At 42.5% G+C, this 14981-nt stretch overlaps 1 protein-coding gene across 7 annotated transcripts in view; it reads right to left on the bottom strand.

Moving 5' to 3' along the window:
* The window catches only part of FYCO1 (FYVE and coiled-coil domain autophagy adaptor 1), a 133298-nt gene that overhangs the window by 55790 nt on the left and 62527 nt on the right, over positions 1-14981 (bottom strand). The gene's annotated exons all lie outside the window — the stretch shown is intronic.

Here is a 14981-nt window from a genome sequence, read left to right on the forward strand (position 1 = left end):
GTTCAGAGAGGAAAAATTTGACGAAATATTAAATTGATAATCTATGGAACATTGTTTTCTAGGTTTTGTTTGGCATTGAAATAGCTATAAAAAAATAAGCAATCTCTGAGAGCATCAAGGACACCACAGCTCAACCCTGAGCTACAAATATTATCTTCAATACTATATCATATGTTTAATGTTGGTCTGAAGAGTTGGTTAATTGTTATTAATGCTGTATGCCACCAAGAGTCACATTGTTTATGTTGGGCATTTCAAATCATATACCAAACATTTGGAATGTATCATTCTAGGACTATAGATTTATCAGCCATGGGGTATAGCAAAAAGATTACTGTTACAATCCTCACTTATCTTTTATTATACCACAGCTGTCCTGGAAGGTACACAGCTCTTGTTGGAGAAGGAAAGCAAGCTATGCCAAATGATGATGGAGTTTGCTCTCCTTTCCTCGGCATCCATAGATCACATGGCTGCATCCAGGAAGTGACTGCCATTTTTCAAAGTGGCCACAATGAACTTAGCTGCGTTAAAATAGCACTTGCCAGTTGTGGAGGTAAATGTGTAGCTTGAGTGCGGTGAAGGAAGCATGCCTAGCTTCACCCAGCTGACTGTCTGGCTTGAAAGCAGGTGCTTCATGCAATCTTCTCCTTCCCCAATGCTTCTTGTTCACAAGCCATACAATCCGCTAAATAGCAGGATTGCAAATGTGCAGTATTGGGGAAGAAGAGCAACCCTAACCCTAGGCAACTCTAGGCTGCATTGCTAGAGAGCGTTGCTAGCCAGCATCCCTTGACCACTCCAAAAATGTCTACTGGGACTGGGTCACATGGCCTAAGGATAGAGCAGTAATCTCTTCTTTCTCAATGCAATCCACGGAGCTTCCAGAACAAGATCTACAATAAAAGAAAATGAGTGATTGGGGATGGGGAGGAGCATGTGAGAGAAAGGCTGAATGCCTGTGGGTCCCAGTGAGATAGGATGGAAGAAAGTAGGGGGAGGGGCATGCTGTAGTGCAGGGGTGTCAAAATCAATTTCATTGAGGGCTGCATCAGGGTTGTGTTTGACCTCGGAGGGCTGGAGGGGGGGCATGGCCATGATAGGCATGACACGGGACCATACTCCCCACACATTGTCATGTTCCCGTCAGAGTCTGAATCTGTGGGGGAAGATGGGCTGGAACAAGAACTGGCAGAGATGGAGAGGCCGGCTCCGTTGTCCTTGGAGGAAACTGGGGAAGGGCAGAGTCAGTCCAGGCAAGGCTTTTCTGAATTAGTAAGGCCTGCAGACAGGGAGAGATCAGGAGAAGAGCAAGGACTACCCCTCCTGATCTGAGAGCAAGGAGGGAAGAGAGATGGCAAGATCTACGCAGATTGAGGAGCATTTGTCAGGAACAAGCACTGAATCTGTGGAGTCTCGTGTGCATTTGCCAAAGCCTGGAGATTGCTATACAATTGTCTTGTGGGGCTTGCCAGTTTGCCTGCTTCGCTGAACTTCTTGCTCTGGTTACTGTTTAGCTAACCTGGCTTATTGGACTGCTGGCCCTGGTTAATGTTTGGGCTAACTTGTTTTATTGGACTGCTGGCCTTGGTTGCTGTTTGATTTACCTGTCTTATTGGACTGCTGGCCCTGGTTGCTGTTTGATTAACCTGTCTTACTGGACTACTTGCAGCCAGAAGCTTCTGAAGATGCATGTGAGAGTTTTGCTCCAGGACTTGTAGTGAATGTGAGAACTTTTGGGGGCACAGTTGGAGCAATAAAGGGGAGTTAGACCTGTTCTCTGGTTGTGTTGCTTTCGTGCCACGCTCCGGGTCATCACACACATGGTTTTATATACTTATAAAAATAGAGAGGAATAGATTTCTGTGATTTTGGTTTTTTAATACTTACTACTTGATCTACTTGATCTCCTTATGAGAGACCAGATCAAGAAACTGACTCCATAGGAAGACTAGAACTATAAATTATTGACAGAGGCTATAGTAGCAGACTCCTGAAAGCCTGAAAGGTAAAATATTTTATCTTTCCTCCCTTTTATTAAAAAGAAGAAAAGGGAACAAGGGAATCAGCCATATTGGACTTAATTCTCACTAATAGAGACAAAATGATAGAAGGTGTTGAAGCTACAGGAACCTTGGGGATCACGCAATATTGGAATTCAACATTATGCAAACTCAAGTACTAGACCAAAGTCAAACTAGAGTCTTGGACTTTAAGAGAGCTAATTTCAATAAACTTAGAGAGAGCTTGAGAAGGATTCCATGGATGAGAATCCTCAAGGGGAAAACAACTCAAGAAGCTTGGGAAACTTTGAAAAGTGAGATTATAAAAGTCCAGTCTAGCACAATACCAATGAAGATGAAAAATAATAGATCTCAAAAGAAACCAGCATGGCTGCATAAAGAACTCTCTAACAAATTGAAAGACAAAAAGGACAAGTATAAAAAGAGGGAAAGAGGGACAAATAACTAAGGCAGAGTATCAGCAAATAGCCCGAGTCTGTAAAGATGAAGTGAGGAAAGCTAAGGCTCACAATTAACAAAGGCTTGCGACTAAAGTAAAAAATAACAAAAAAAGCTTCTTCCAACATTAAAAACAAGAAAAAAGTCAACGAAATAATTGGCCCATTGCTGGGAGAAAGTGGCAAGAAGGTGACAAGCAACAAGGAGAAAGCAGAACTACTTAACTCATTTTTGGCATCTGTCTTTACACAAAAGGAAAAACAGTCCAACCTATCAAAAACAGCACCACAAAAAACAGATTAGGAACACAAGTTAAAATAGGGAAGAAAATGATAAGTGAACACCTGTCTAACCTAAATGAGTTCAAATCACCAGGACCAGATGGATTACACCCCAAGGTTCTGAAGGAACTGGCAGACGAGATCTCAGAACCACTGAACTATATCTTTCAAAGATCCTGGATCACAGGGGAACTGTAAGAGGATTGGAAAAGAGCTGATGTAGTTCCCATCTTCAAAAAAGAAAAAAATAATAATTCCAGGAAACTACAGACCTATTAGCCTGACCTCAATACCAGGGAAGATTCTGGAAAAGATCAAACAACGAATCACCAAACACCTAGAAGCAAACCAAGTAATAACCAAAAGCCAACATGGGTTTGTCAAAAACCCATCATGCCAGACTAATCTTATTGCATTCTTTGACAAAGTGACAAAATTAGTGGACCACAGGAATGCTGTCGATATAATTTACTTGGACTTCAGTAAAGCATTTGATAAAGTAGATCATAACCTACTACTAGATAAAGTAGAAAAATGTAGGTTAGACAGAATCACCACCAGATGGATTTGTAACTGGCTGACCAACTGCACTCAATGTGTAGTTCTCAATGGAACTGCATCTACATGGAGGGAAGTATGCGGTGGAGTACCCCAGGGCTCTGATTTTAGGCCCAGTGCTCTTCAACATCTTCATCAATGACTTGAATGAGGGGATAGATGGGGAACTCATCAAATTTGCAGATGGCCAAGCTGGCAGGAATAGCCAACACTCCAGAAGATAGGCTCAAGATACAGAAGGATCTTGACAGACTTGAACATTGGGCGCTATCTAACAAAATGAAATTCAACAGAGAAAAAAGCAAGGTTCTACATTTAGGGAAGAAAAACAAAATGCAAGGTACCGTATATGTGGTACCTTGCTCAGTCGGGCTTCAGGTCACGATACAGCACGGAAACGGCATTGGTCGTGTTGGTGGATGATCTCTGGAGGGCTCGGGACAGAGGTTGCTCCTCTATCCTGGTCCTATTAGATCTCTCAGCGGCTTTTGATACCATCGACCATGGTATCTTACTGCACCGGCTGGAGGGGTTAGGAATAGGGGGCACCGTGCTTTGGTGGTTCTCCTCCTTCCTCTCTGACCGTTCGCAGTTTGTGTTGGCAGGGGGGCAGAGATCGACCTCGAGGCACCTTATTTGTGGAGTGCCGCAAGGGTCAGTCCTCTCACCCCTTCTGTTCAACATTTATGTAAAACCGCTAGGCGAGATCATCCGTGGTTTCGGGGTGAGTGTTCATCAGTATGCTGATGACACACAGCTATACATCTCCACCCCAGACCACCCCAATGATGCCCTTGCTGTGATGTCCCGTTGCCTGGAGGCCGTGCGGATCTTGATGGGGAGAAACAAACTCAGACTTAACCCCTCAAGACCGAGTGGCTGTGGCTTCCAGCGTCCCGGTATAGTCAGCTGGTACCATCACTGACAATAGGGGATGAGATCTTGCTCCCCACAGAGAGGGCCCGCAACTTGGGTGTCCTCCTGGATTCACGGCTATCTTTAGAAGATCATTTGACGGCCGTGGCCAGGGGTGCCTTTTATCAGGTTCGCCTAATCCGCCAGTTGCGTCCCTTTCTGGATCGGGACGCCTTGAGCACAGTCACTCATGCCCTAGTTACCTCCCGTATGGACTACTGTAATGCTCTCTACATGGGGCTCCCCTTGAAAAGCACCCGGAGGCTCCAACTGGTCCAGAATGTAGTCGCACGGGTGATTATGGGCGCAGCTCGTTACGCCCATGTAACACCTCTCCTACGCGAGTGCACTGGCTCCTGGTGGTCTTCTGGGTGTGATTCAAGGTGTTATTTATCACCTTTAAAGCGCTCCATGGCTTAGGACCTGGGTACCTACAAGACCGTCTTTTGCCACCAATAGCCTCCCACCGACCAGTTTGTTCTCACAGGGAGGGACTACTCAGGGTACCGTCAGTCAAATTATGTCGACTGGCGACTCCCAGGGGGAGGGCCTTCTCTGTGAGGGCTCCAACCCTTTGGAATGAACTGCCCCCGGAGATACGGAATATCCCTGATCTCCGTACTTTCCGCCGTGCCCTCAAGACCCTGATGTTCCAACAGGCGGGGCTAAACATATGAACATGTGAATGATTTTTTAAATGTGATCTAATTCTGGGTTTTATTTAATTGACCAAACTAAGTAATAATTTTAATTAGCAATTTTATGATGTTTGTGTATCTATATTTTTCTTGGCTGTACACCGCCTTGAGTCCTATGGGAGAAAGGCGGTATAGAAATATAATAAATAAATAAATAAATAAATAAATAAATAAATAAATAAATAAATAAATAGTAGTAACTGTGAGCAGGATCTTGGAGTCCAAGTGGATAACCATTTAGATATGAGCCAGCAGTGTGCAGCAGCTGCCAAAAAAGCCAACACAGTTCTGGGCTGCATAAACAGAGAGATAGAATCAAGATCACATGAAGTGTTAATACCACTTTATAATGCTTTGGTAAGGCCACATTTACCAACTGAATATTGCATTCAGTTTTGGTCGCCACGATATAAAAAAGATGTTGAGACTCTAGAAAGAGTGCAGAGAAGAGCAACAAAGATGATTAGGGGATTGGAGGCTAAAACATATGAAGAACGGTTGCAGGAACTGGGTATGTCTAGTTTGATGAAGAGGACTATGGGAGACATGATAGCAGTGTTCCAATATCTCAGGGGTTGCCCCAAAGAAGGAGTAAAACTATTCTTAAAAGCACCTAGGGTAGAACAAGAAGCAATGGGTGGAGAGGCGGGGCCAGCTGTCAGGGAGAGTGGGTGTGTGAAGCAGCTTCTCTGGCAACGGAGGCTGTTTCTACAGTTGCTACAAACTGCTCGGCTGACCTTTCGGGGTCTGCTGTTTCCTGGAGGGAAACTGGAAATGGAGGCAGCCTGCTGAACAGTTTTGACGGCGGTCAGGGCTGAATCCAGTGGGGAAAGCTTCGGAGAAGCCGGGCAGAGAGGGAGACGGCCAAACATTGTGGCTGTGAAGACCTGATAGCGGATGAAGATTGGCGGTGATTTAGTGAGACGGCAGTGCAGCTGAGACTGGGAGAAGCAATCCCAACAACTCTGTGTGGTGCTCGGGGGCAAACATCTCTCCGGATTCCAGGGCAGTAGTAAAGAGAAAAGGAGCCTGAGGAGGAAGGAGGGGAAGATGTCTCTCTGGGTGGAATAGTGGCAAAGAGAGACACACAGGCAAAGAAACGGCGCTCCGCAGAACTGTGGACTAATTTGGTTGGAAAAGGAAAAGGAATAGAGGAGTAGAGGAGGTTCTCTTTTGTGCTAAAAACTTTGAACTTAAAGAATCTGGACAAAGGAAGTTATACAACGGAAGGGGGAGAGTGCTGATGAAACTGGGAAGGTGGACATTTTGAATGCCGAGTAATCTGTCGGAGTTGAAGGAGACATTGGCTGGTCAAAGGGAAAGTGATACAATGAGAAGGGAAACTTGTAAATAAGAACCTGCCTGACTGTAAGATCTAACTTCAATATAACAAGACTGTGTGATTCTAAAAGAATAAAAGAATATACTTAATATTTGAATAGAACCATCCAAGGTTTATATACTTATATACCTACATACCTATATATATTTACACATAAAGAATTTATATGATTATGTAATTATACTTGATCATTAATGGATTTGGACTGAGGGGTATTGTAAGATATTGGTATTTATAATATTTACGAAGTATTTAGGACATAGAAACCGAAGTAGGATAAGATAGCCATCGCTCTTTGATAAGATTGTTCGATACTGATTTATATCTATCGTATCTTATACCTCAGGTTAAAATGCAAGAGATTTGAGTGGTAGTTATTGTTTTTTTTTTTTTTATTATTATTATTATTATTATTATTATTATTATTATTATTATTATTATTTTAAATTTATTGAAAATTATTAAAAAATACAGAAAAAAATATAATAATATGGATAGAATTGCAGAGAGTAATATAATACATATAGAGTTTTAAAGTATCAATTTTCGCCTGGAGAAAATACAAACTTCCATTAAGCTAACTCATCAAAAGAAAGAAAAGTTTAACCAGAAAAAAAAATTCTCAATTGTCATGCAATACTCCTGGAAATATTTACCCACATTCACATTAAGGTTAATATTTTCATTCTTCTTAAGATTTCTTTTTTTGCAGCCAAGCATACCATCTGTCCCAGCTCCTATATAACCCCGATTCTTGTCTATCTCGCAAAAGTCCAGTAAGCTTGTCTGCTTCTGCACAGTCCATGATCTTTGCAATTAACGTAGCCTCCGATGGGATATTTTTGGATTTCCATTCTTGCGCGAACGAGATCCTGGCTGCAATGATGATGTGGAGAGCGAGATACCAATTAGATTTGTTTAAGTTCTCTGGTTTCATGCCTAGTAAAAACGTTTCCGGGTTCAAATCTATTCTACATCCTATGATTTCTAAAATCCATTTTTGAATTCTAGCCCAATATTCTTTTGCTCGGGAACAGGTCCACCAACTATGAAAGTAAGTTCCCATAGCGGCGTTGCATTTCCAGCAAACCGGAGAGGTCCCCGGGAACATCTTCGATAATCTAGCCGGGGGCAGGTGCCATCTATACAGCATTTTGTATATATTTTCCTTATAGGAAACTGACATTGTTAATTTTAAGGTTGTCCCCCAGATTTCTTCCCATTTTTCAAGTTCAATCGAGTATCCCAAATTTCTCCCCCAGGCAATCATTGAGTCCTTGATGACCTCCTCTCCAATCCAATCCATTAAGAGGAATTGATACAGTTTGGATAATACCTTCTCATCCTTCCCCAACAAGATCTTATCAAGTTCCTGTAGAGAATTATAGATTCCTCCTTTATTTTTATCCTGAGCTGTCCTAGATTGGATCTGATTGTATGACCACCAATCTAGCTCATAGCCTAATTCCAGCAGCATATTTCGAGATTTTACTTTGCCTGAAGGATCCAACAGAGCTTGGTAAATTAATGGTTTATTTCTGTTGTAAAGAGTCGGGTGTGTCATTGCCTCTAAAGGGGAAAGCCAAATCGGAGTCATCAGGTAAAATTTATTTCTTATTCGATCCCATATGGTCATCAAAACCTTTCGAATAAAGTGGTCCATAAAATATTTATGTTTTTTGGGCCTTTCCTGACTCAGATAATAGTGCCACCCCTGTTGCAAATTGTGGCCTTCCAAGCTAAGGATTCTCCTCCTCCTCAAGGCAATCCAGTCTCTGATCCAAGTTAAGACAGCTGCCTGATGATAAAGCTCCCATTTAGGTAGGCCAAATCCTCCCCTGGAAGGGGATTCTTGAAGCATTTTCAATTTAATCCTTGGTTTTTTGTTCTGCCATACAAATCTACGTATACACTGATCTAAAGAATGAAAAAAAATTGCATCTACTAAAACTGGGGCTGTCTGAAAGAGAAAAATCCATTTAGGCAGGATATACGTCTTAACTACTGCAATTCTACCTAATAATGATAACTGTAAACTTTTCCATCCTTCCAACATTTCTTTAGTTCGACTAAGTAATTTTTGATAGTTGTCTTCTTTAATGGTCGAGCATTTAGATGAAAGCCAAATTCCTAAGAATTTTAGTTTTTTGACTATCTGGATCCCTAGTTCTTCCTCTAACTGCGCTTTTTGATTCTTCGTCATATTTTTAATTAGGATCTTGGTTTTATCTTTATTTAATTTAAATCCCGCTACTTTCCCGTAAGCCTCCAACTCCTGTAGCAAGATTGGTCCCGATTCCAAAGGTTCTTCCAAGACAAATATCAAGTTGTCCGCAAAGGCTTGGAGCTTAAACTCTTCCCCTCTGGTTCTTAGCCCTCTAATTCCTTGATTTCTTCTGACCTCATTCAATAATAACTCTAGGGTTAAAATAAATAAAAGTGGAGATAATGGACATCCCTGTCTAGTACCTTTACTTATATCAATTTTTTCAGACTCCTCCCCATTAATAAGTATTTTCGCTGTCTGTTTTGCGTATACTGTCCGGATTGCCCTGGTAAATCTTTCCCCGAATTCCATTTCGTTCAACTGTGCAAAGAGAAATATCCAGCTCACTCTGTCGAAGGCTTTTTGTGCATCCACGGAGACCAGGGCCACCTGTTTATCAGAATTACACTCATAATATTCTAATATATTCATTATAGTTCTCACGTTATCTTTCAATTGTCTATGAGGTAGGAAGCCATTCTGGTCTCCGTGGATGTACTCATTCAGGAAGATTTTTAGTCTCTTCGCTAAAATCGCAGAGAATAATTTATAATCGGAATTAAGCAGGGAAATCGGTCTGTAATTTTTAATCAGAAGCGGATCAGTGCCTTCCTTTGGAATTAGTGTAATATATGCTTCAGACCAGGAGGGTGGCATTTGACCAAAGACCAGAACCTCATTAAATACTTGAGTCAAAAATTCCCCCAAAGTCTCAAGGAGGGCCTTATAAATTTCTACTGGCAGACCATCCGTACCTGGGGTCTTTCCCCCTTTTTGTTCCCTTAATACTAACTCTACTTCCTTCAAGGTAATCTCTGCATTCAATATTTCTCTCATTGGGAGTGGGACCTTCCGGGAATCCGCTCTAGCCAAATACTCTCTAATCTCCTGGTCCTGTTCATCTCCAGCTGAATACAAAGCAGTAAAATATTCTTGTATTATTTTTCCTTTCCCCTCCTTATCCGAAACACATCTTCCCCTTTGGTCCTTCAGACAAACTATCCTATTTCTCTCCTGTTGCTTCTTCAGTCTATAAGTAAGCCATTTTCCTGCTTTATTTGCATGCTCAAAATGCCTTTGTTTTGCCCATCTAATTTTAGTAGCCAATTCTTCTTGATCTAATAGGTTTAACTGGTGTCGGGTTATTTTCTTCTTCTCAACTAATTTTAAGTTCCCTGGGTCTGCCTGCAACCTCGCTTCCACTTTCTCCAATTCACACATCAATTTACTCCGTTTCAGTCTTTGGGTCTTCCTCTTTCCAATTATATGAGATATACCTGATCTTTTCCCTGACTCAGACGGCTTCTTTTTCTGCCGAAACCGCCCCTGGAGGGAGCGGGGAGAGTGAGGAGTGCAGGGCGTGCGTGGATGTGGCGATCCCGCGCGCTGAAGGCTTGATCCTCCTTCGGTCTCTGAAGTCAAGGAGAGGGCGCCGAGGAATGGCGGCCCCAAAGGAATGACTCATCGTGTTGGATAGGAAGCCGATTGCAGAGAGCTGGAGAATTGGAGAACTCGGATTTATGAACTCGGAGGTGAGGAACGTGGAGAGAGAGAGTGTGAAGCTCTAATTGCCGGGACAAGTTGTGAGGCGAAATAGCCTCACTTGATCAGCGGCTGAGTGAGAGTAACCCGGATAGTGAAGAAATCTGCCTATTTAATAGGGGAAGAGCTGGTAACGGAGTGTAAATTTTCTCTCTTTTGCATCTGCTATCTCCTTGATTGGATTATTGGATTTGGCTGTGGACTTTTCTTTTTCTATCATAAACTTATAAATCCGGGACAAACTATTAATAATCTCCCTTATCAAGCTGAATCACTAGCTTTCTGATACTTTATGTTTGTAGCTGAAAACGTCTTTGCTTGGAACTGTCGGCAATATAAGATCAGCAACTCCATATAGTGGCAGACTTGGAAACTCCAAAAGAAACTCCGCGCTGTACTTAGAGGAAATTTAAAATCTAAAGATTTGGTCCTCCCCATTTCCTCTTTCCTCCCCTTTTTGGTTAATCTTTGACAGTACTCTCCCTCCTTTCTTCAACCTTTATTTACTGATTAGGCCTGAGTGATATATCAGGCTGAATAGAAACTTAAACAAGATTTACTATTGTTACAGTAGAAAATAATTAATATATCTATATACTTAGCTGATTTAAATTAATTGATAAATAGAGAATTTGAGGAAGAGAAAAACTAAGTAAGCAGAAAAGTGGAGAGAACTTAGTGTGTATGCTGGGTTGGAAGAATTTTTGGTCTCCAAATAAAAATCAAGGAGGACCTCAAGGAGAGATGTCCATTACAGCAGTTACAACCGTTACTAAAGGGAACAAGAAAGTTTTATTGCCCCCCTCAGCGTCATCGCCAGTATTACCATTCCAAATGTCATCTAAACCTATAGAAGATGCAAATACATTGCGAAAGTCCCCCTCATTACAGAATTTACAGGGAATGATGCAGACGATGCAAGAGGTAATGATGAAAAATTTTGAGGACTTAACGATGAATTTGAGAAGTGAAATGGGAGTGGTGCGGGGAGACATTAAAATATTAAATGAACAATTGACAGAAGTGCGAGAGGTAATGGTTAAACAAGAGGGAAGACTTCACGAAGTGGAAGCCCGTACTAATAGATATGAAGAACGCTTGGCAGGATTGGAACGTGAACAGGCCGCACCTACGAGGATTATGGAAGAAGAAATAATTTTCTTACAGATGGAATGCTCCTCCTTTTTCCTAAGAATGCAGAATGTGGTTCAAGATAAAGAAGAATGTGTGACAGAAGTAGTTGGAAGTATTTTAACTGAAATCTTGGAAAAAGATAAGGAGTTAATAATGAAAGACATTGATGAGGCCTATAGGGTATTTACGGGATATGCAAAGCGACATAATTTGCCTCAAGAAATTCATATTCGATTTTGTAAGAAGGATATACAGGAGGAAGTTTATAGGAAGGCAAGGGACCAGGTGATATCATATAAAGGACAACAAATTATGATTTTAAAGCAAATCCCTAGGAAAGTTAGAGAGCAGCGGCGAAGATACCAATTTCTGACGATGCAATTAAGGAAAAATGCAATTCTATATAGATGGTTGATACCGGAAGGATTATTGATAACTTTGCGAGATAAGAGGATTAAAATTGAGAACTTGAGAAATGCACGAGATTTCTATGAACTAAACTTTAAGGTGAATGACTTGGAGACTGAGGGGGAAGCGGAAAATGGAAGCTTAGAAGACCTACAGGAGGATGAAGAATTTAAGGAACGAACAGATGGGTAGGAGAGAAAGATAGAGAGGGAAGGAGTTGGTGGAAGGAAAGAACCCCTTTCCCCAAGGAGAACCCGACAGACTAAAAAGAAAACAGAGAGCAAGTAATAAGTAAGTAGTAAGGAGGATGATAAAGGGAAAGGTAGGGGTATCTTTATTTTCAGCTAATATTAATGGTTTAAATAATCCATGTAAGAGAAAGAGAGTGTTTAACCGGTTGGTAAAAGGAAATTATGATATGATATGCCTGCAGGAGGTTCATGTAAAAGGAAACCAGAAAGCGATACTGGAGAATAAAAGACTGGGAAATTTGTATGCCTCCCTGGCAGATCAGAAAAAGAAGGGTGTAGTGATATATGTAAAAGGACACTTAGAATCTAAATTAATTTATGCCGGAAAAAAAGGTAGAGTCCTGATGGTAGAGGTAACAATGGACCAAAGGAAATGTTTGTTGGTTGGAATCTATGCCCCAAATGGATGCCAAGTAAACTTCTACAGGAAATTATATCAGAAGCTATTAGAGGTAAACTATGCCAATATTTGTTTGCTCGGGGACTTTAATGCGGTAATAGACCCAAACTTGGATTATATACCAGAGAGAGGTAAAGCCGGGAAAAAGAGGAGGAAACTTCTGCCAAAAATTTGTAAACAGATTAGAGAGGTAACAGGGTTGAGAGATATATGGAGGGATAGAAATCCGGGAAAGAAACAGGGTACTTATTTCTCCCCCAGACATCATTCCTGGTCCAGATTAGATATGGCCTGGATGACTGTAGGATTATGTGACCAGGTGTTAGATGTGGCAATTGAGGTTAATGACTGGGCAGACCATAACCCGTTGAAAATAGTATGGAGAGGAGCCCGCAGAATGAAGAGATGGAAGATGGATATAGGAGTATTAAAAGACAAAGATCTACTCCAAAAGCTAAAAGAAGAGATGGTTTTTTTCTTTAGGGTCAATAGGAAAGAGGATACTAGTCCACAAATTATCTGGGATACGGCCAAGGCGGTGATCAGGGGAGTAGTATCATCTCATATAATTGAGTGGTAGTTATTGTTAAGAAGCAAACTGTGAAACAACTAAGTACGAAAGAGAGAATTTGGGCTTAGGAGTGGTGGAGGAAAATTCAAGATTTGTAAATAAGTTTTAGTTTTAGTTTTATTTGATTTGTATACCGCCCTACTCCCGAAGGACTCAGGGTGGTGAACAGCCACAGAATAAAACACCTAAATACAAAATTTAAAACTTAATAAAATCGAATTAAACAATTTGGCCGAAGACAGATTTAAAACACCCCAATAAATTAAAAACGAATTAGAATTTACGTTTAAAAAAGGGGGGAAAGGGAAACAGTTAGGCCAGGCCAGCCTGATGGAATAAAAAGGTCTTGAGAGTGCGGCGGAAGGTGCGTAGATCCAGGATCCTCCGTATCTCCTGGGGGAGCTCATTCCAGATAGTAGGTGCCCCCACAGAGAAGGCTCTCCCCCTGGGGGTCACCAGTCGACATTGCTTGGCCGACGGCACCCGGAGGAGCCCCTCTCTATGAGAGCGTACCGGCTGGTGGGAGGCTACTGGTGGCAGCAGGCGGTCCCGTAAGTAACCAGGTCCTAAGCCATGGAGCGCTCCAAAGGTGGTAACCAAGACCTTGAAGCGCACATGGAAGACCACCGGGAGCCAGTGCAGCTCGCGCAGGAGAGGTGTTACATGGGAACGCCATGTCGCTTCCATAACCACCCGTGCGGCTGCACTCTGCGCCAGTTGGAGCCTCCGGGTGCACCTCAAGGGGAGCCCCATGTAGAGAGCATTGCAGTAGTCCAGGCGGGAAGTGATGAGGGCATGAGTGACAGTGCGCAAGGAGTCCTGATCCAGAAAGGGACGCAACTGGCGAATCAGGCGAACCTGATGAAAAATCCTCCCGGTCACGGCCGTCAAGTGCTCTTCTAAAGACAGCCGTGAATCCAGGAGGACGCCCACGTTTCGAGCCCTCTCCGTGGGGGCCAGCGATTCGCCCCCAATAGTCAGTGATGGCACCAACTGACTATATCGGGACGTCAGAAACCACAGCCACTCGGACTTGGATGGGTTCAGCCTGAGCCTGTTTCTCCCCATCCAGATCCGCACGGCCTCCAGGCACCCAGTGAAGTGAGAGGATTGGTTCAAGACATTATTAAAAATGTCAAGTATTCCTAATTTATCCAAAGTTAGTGCAGGAAGAAAACAAATATCACATGTCTCATCATTTGAATCAAGTCCATTAGGCCAGAGATCAATAGAGGAAATGATGCAGAGAGAAAGAGCCAATTCGTTTAAAGAACTGCAATCAATGTTACAATCGATACAGGATGTGATGTTAAGGAACCATGAAGGTCTGAAAAAAGAAATTGGAAAGTTAGAAGCGATACTGGAGAATGAAATCAATGGATGGGAGGTTTGAGACCTTCCAGAAACAAATTATGAAGAATGAACAAAAATTATTAGAAATGGAAGAGAGGATGGGCAAGGAGGAGAAAAAAGTTGACGAAATGAACGAGAGATTAATACAGGCCAATAAAGATCTGGAAAACACCATTATATAGTTGGAGACAGAACGAGCAGCATTTTATCTGCTCTTTCAAAATGTCAAAGAAGAAAAAAGTGAGGACTTGCCAGAAATGAAGGCAGATCTATTAGCGAAAGCCCTAGGAATTGGGAAGGATGAAATGCTGAACGAAATGGACGAAACTTACAGAATTCATACTAATTACGCAAGACGCCACAACCTCCCTAAAGGAGTCCATATTAGATTCGTTAAAAAATCAGTGAGGGATGAGATACTTCATAGACCCAGGGACGACCCACTAGAACCGTGATAGCGAACCTATGGCACGCATGCCACAGGTGGCACGCAGAGCCATATTAGTGGGCATGCCAGCTCAGCTCTGTGGCGCATGCGCGTGCTAGCCAGCTGATTTTCAGGCCTTCTGGGCCCACCAGAAGTAGGGAAACAGGCTGTTTCCTGCCTCTGGAGGGCCTGGGAGGGGTGGGGAAGGCCCGTTTTTCTTTCTTACCTGGCTCCAGATCCTCTCTATGCATCTAGGAAGGGCGAAAACAGCCTTTCCCACTCCCTTGGAGGCCCTACAGAGGCTGAAAGGGCCCATTTCCCGACTCCCGGTGGGACAGGAAGTGACTTTTTTCCTGTCCCCAGCCTCCAGAGA

This window comes from Pantherophis guttatus, chromosome 4 (assembly GCF_059756535.1).
Source record: "Pantherophis guttatus breed Tessera chromosome 4, ASM5975653v1, whole genome shotgun sequence".
Lineage (NCBI taxonomy): Eukaryota > Metazoa > Chordata > Lepidosauria > Squamata > Colubridae > Pantherophis > Pantherophis guttatus.